Source organism: Lathyrus oleraceus, chromosome 6 (assembly GCF_024323335.1).
Source record: "Lathyrus oleraceus cultivar Zhongwan6 chromosome 6, CAAS_Psat_ZW6_1.0, whole genome shotgun sequence".
NCBI lineage: Eukaryota > Viridiplantae > Streptophyta > Magnoliopsida > Fabales > Fabaceae > Lathyrus > Lathyrus oleraceus.
In genome coordinates this window covers 295,026,652-295,031,667 of record NC_066584.1, presented here as the reverse complement: position 1 = coordinate 295,031,667, position 5,016 = coordinate 295,026,652, and the positions used below count along the sequence as shown (strand labels likewise).

The window sequence follows — 5,016 nt, the reverse complement described above, 5'->3', positions numbered from 1 at the left end:
TGGCTTGGGAGAACAATTGCGCTAGGGGCCATAACTGTTTCATTATGTATGTTGATGCATGTGAATGTATGTTGATGCATGCGAGAGACGATTTATATGATAAATAAGCCGGTGAGATCAGAATAATTGCAAATTCCCTCAAATTAAATATTAAGTGTATGCTTTCCAAGTTTTAGCACTCATTAAGACTAGTATGGAATAATGTAGGTTTCGCCTACGCGAGGTGCATGTTCTATATTAGTAAGGTGCAATGGGATAATTGTAATATCCAATTGCTAAAACAATGAGTCAAACTTAACTAAACAAATTATAATAAGATTATATATGTTTAGAAGCAAGAGTCGGAAATGATCCATATGATGGATTGGAATAAGGAGTTATTCACCCAACTAAAATATTCGAGAGTTCTATTAGATACAATTGGAAGGAGTTCCTACCTAAATAACCTAGTTTTGTGTAATCCGGCTACGCGGACTTAAAACAAAGTGAAATGTGGATCTCGACCCACTAGAAAATCTTCCAACGGGATTTTCCGAATCAAATGGTGAGGGTCATTTATTTTGAGTAAAATAGTGGGAACATATTTAATTGAAGGCCTAATTAAATATGTTATTGATACTTATATTTTCATGTAGATTACCAAATCAAATGGTGAGGGTTATTTAATTGAAGGCCTTGAGAGGTTGGGTTTTCCCCTCGGAAAGGAACTTGCGATTGATTTGATCTTGCAATCGTTGCCAGATAGATTCAGTCAATTTGTCCTTAATTTCAATATGAATGATATGGACAAATCTCTTCCTGAACTACTGGCCATGTTAAGAACTGCTGAGCAGAATCTGAAGTCAAAAGGGAAGTCCATTCTGATGATCGGAAATGGAAAGAGAGAGAACAAAAGACCCACCAAGCAGGATGATAAAGGGAAAGGCAAGGAAGTTTCCAAACCTAAACCCACTGTTGCTGCGTTAAAGCCTAGTGGAGGCATAGCAAAGGAAGGCACTTGCTTCCATTGCGGTAAGATCGGACACTGGAAGAGAAACTGCCCAAAGTACCTGGAAGATAAGAAGAATGGAGTAGAGACTTCAACTTCAGGTATTTTTGTTATTGAAATTAATTTATCTACTTCTGCATCATGGGTATTAGATATTGGATGCGGTTCTCACATTTGTACCAATATGCAGGGGCTAAAAAGGAGTAGAGATTTGGCAAAAGGTGAAGTTGACCTACGAGTTGGCAATGGAGCAAAGGTTGTCGCTTTAGCTGTAGGAACTTATGTATTGACTTTACCTAGTGGTTTAATAATTCAGTTAGAGAACTGTTATTATGTACCTGCAATTAGAAGGAATATTATTTCCGTTTCTTGTTTGGACAAGTTTGGTTTTTCATTTATAATAAAGAACAATTGTTGCTCAATTTATTTGAATGATATATTCCATGCTACTGCACAAATGAAGAATGGACTATATGTCCTTGATCTTGAAATGCCTATTTATAACATTAATACTAAAAGGATGAAACCTAATGAGTTAAATCCAACTTACCTTTGGCATTGTCGATTAGGCCACATAAATGAGAAACACATTTCCAAACTCCATAAATATGGACTATTGGACTCTTTTGATTATGAATCATATGAGACATGCAGATCTTGTTTGATTGGAAAGATGAAAAAGTCTCCATTCACAGGAAAAGGTGAAAGAGCTAATGATCTTTTGGCCCTCATACATACTGATGTATGTGGACCACTGAACATACCATCCAGAGGAGGTTTTCAGTACTTCATCATATTTAATGATGATTTCAGTAGATATGGTTATGTGTATTTAATGAAACAGAAATTAGAGTCCTTTGAAAAGTTCAAGGAATTCAAGAATGAAGTACAAAACCAACTAGGTAAGAATATTAAAACTCTTCAATCAGATCGAGGTGATGAGTATTTAAGCCTAGAGTTTGATGACCATCTGAAAGAGTGTGGGATCATATCTCAACTTACTCCTCCTAGAACACCCTAATGGAACGGTGTATCTGAAAGAAGAAATCGAACCCCGTTAGACATGGTTTGATCCATGATGAGTCATGCCGATATTCCAAACTCCTTTTGGGGACATGCACTATTGACAGAAGCTTACACACTTAATCGTGTTCCATCCAAAAAGGTTGAGAAGATACTGTAACACCCCAAAATTTGCCCTCCTCATTCATGCATTCATTTTTAGGTCATTTAACATTTCACATTTCATTTCATCATTATCAATCAGAATTAGATACATTGCATTTCATCATGTCAATCGGGATTAGCTCCAAGAAGCTTGAACGTCATCCAGGACACTTTGTGGGTTCTATTTAGATGATCAGTCAACACAAGGGAAAGACTTGAGTTACTTCCAACAGGTTCAAATGGGGTCTATTAGTCAGTCAAAACGTTAATCTTAAAGGAGCAAAAGTTTGTTCATGAGCTGTCATGCTCGCTAGGCGAGCAGAATGGGTCGCCTAGCGACACTACAACAAACAAGACCTTAGACAGCGCTTTTTTTAGCCTTAGACAGCGCTTTTTTAAATCTTAAAAGCGCTGTCTAAGCCCCCCCCCCCCCCCCTTAGACAGCGCTTTGGCCAAAAGCGCTTTATAAGACCCTCTTATTTTAAATTTTTTAGGTATACCTTAGACAGCGCTTTTTAAAAGCGCTGTCTAAGCCCCACCCCCTTAGACAGCGCTTTGGCCAAAAGCGCTTTCTAAGACCCTCCTATTTTAATTTTTTTAGGTATACCTTAGACAGCGCTTTTCAAAAAGCGCTGTCTAAGCCCCCCCTTAGACAGCGCTTTTGCCTAAAGCGCTTTCTAATCCCCCCCTTAGACAGCGCTTTTTACAAAAGCGCTGTCTAAGGTATACGAAAATTATTGAAGACAAAATGTATCACACACTCATCAGCAGGCATCCAGGTCACGGCATGGAGGAGGTTTGGGCTCACCTAACAATGTAGTATTCCCCCCTTCAGGTCCACTCCTAATCCGCTGTGGATTTTGTGTGCCATGCTAAATCCAAAAATAATATATTCAGAGAAGGTTATGGTCTTCTTGATTTAAGAAAATGGAAAATAAAGTGAAAAGGAAACAACAAATTCTCAACAAAAACCAAGAATCTAAACTTTGACAAAAATGAAATAAATTATAGCAAATATCCTTACCGGTGGCTTCTCGCCCTTTCTCAGCTTTTCAACTATCTCAATTACTTTCTCTGGGGTTACATCTTCCTGGAATCAAGCATCAATATTATATATTAAGAATGCTTTCAGGAGTACAAGAACAATAATAAACCCCTCCCACCCCAAAAAGAGAGTGAAAAGAGGAAAGGCGTACAAAATAATTGTAAGTATATCCTTCTGATCCATTAGAGTAATCAGCCACTGTAATCATTGGAGCATTCACACAGCATCCCTGCATAACACAAACAACTTCAATCATGCATCAGCTGCTAATCAAACTACAGTTAAGAACATCACATTGACTTCATATAAGACTGCAATCATGTCTGAACACAAAAACAGAATGTGAGTCATAAACCACCTACAAACCATCACGATGGGTGATTCTCATCTTTCTCAGTTATATACTGATGTCACCTAAAGGCCGTTTTCTTTTGCTAAATATCTAAGGGATCATTTAGATGGCTTCATATTACTTTTTTTTTGAATGTACGACACAATCTATCTTGCACCAAGAAAACTTATGCAGTCAAGAGCTGGTATTGTGCCTTGTCTTAGTTTAGCAGCGGTTTAAACTTCCTGGTTGGCAAATACTATAGCCAACCAGCTCGGCCAGCTGCATTATAATTTCTTAGAACTGAAAGGACAAAATATAGAAATTATACACACCATAGTAAACATCAAAGATGTCAAAAGCTATCAAAATGGTTACCACTATAAAGTTCAATTTTGTGTCTCGTGCAACTTTATCAGTAGTATACAATGATTGCTTTGCTGCAAATCAAGTAAGACTAAAACTTTGAATATAAGTAACATGCCGAAACTATGACAAGATACGGTTCATAGAAAAACTCACCATGCATTCCATTTCACCAACAGAAAAGAAACCATCTTGCGTTACTTCTGCAAATCAAAGGTAAAGAGAAACCAACCCTTAGGAGAAAAACATACAGTTCAAATTTATCAAGATGTAAATCAGATTCAGTGATAGGTAATAGGAGAAATTAATAAGTGTGAACTGACGATTTCGTTTCACTCCTAAGTGTTTCAATAATGCTTCTTCAATACCTCGTGAACCACGTATCATACAAGGTGTAGTTCCACAGACCAATAGATGATATTTGCCGACCTGAAAATTCATTAGAGGTAGTTGACCCAACAAGTTTTGGCCTGTAATAATATGAATTAGCAGAAATGAAAGTAATGCACTAGTGCAGCAAGATATGATTTTTACCTTAGTTCGATTGAACATTGAGTATAATGTGGCAACCTCATATACCCGAATAGGAGCAACCTCTATAACCTTAGCCACCTGAATGGTTTACAAAACTGTCTGTTAATAAAGGAATTAAATAGCTCCCTCCATTATTAAGAATTTGATAAAATCCAACATACAAACAGAATGTAAATTTAGGACTTCCAAAGCTATGCCATAGCAACAGGAAGCTACCAGTAAATCTCAACTAAATGACTGTGACTATTTCTATAGAAGAATATTTTGTACATCAATAATCAACCCTCACTGCATCATAGACTTAAAAACATAGCATGGTTAGTCTTCTAGAGATCACCGTCAATAACAACCACGACCCATTTCAATTAAAGGTCTGCTACATGAATTAATAGATAGATGGTGGTATTCAGGACTGCAAGTTAAAAATTTACCGCAATATATTGGATGCTTTGAAACAATAAATACACACGTTGCAATAAATAAAATAAAATACATAATTCACAAACTTGGAAGATAATGTCATGAGTCTTATAACATAAAATATTTCATGAAAAAATGATTAACAAAATAAAAGAAAACGGATGG

At 36.7% G+C, this 5,016-nt stretch overlaps 1 long non-coding RNA gene across 1 annotated transcript; it reads right to left on the bottom strand.

Annotated features, from left to right (window-relative positions):
- Positions 1-3,172: 3,172 nt before the first annotated feature.
- Positions 3,173-4,163, bottom strand: LOC127098579 (uncharacterized). Its single transcript, XR_007793385.1, has 3 exons — positions 4,054-4,163; positions 3,352-3,429; positions 3,173-3,245 (listed from the first exon to the last, which is right to left on the bottom strand). It is a non-coding gene; the product is annotated as an uncharacterized LOC127098579 (long non-coding RNA).
- Between the last annotated feature and the right edge of the window lie 853 nt (positions 4,164-5,016).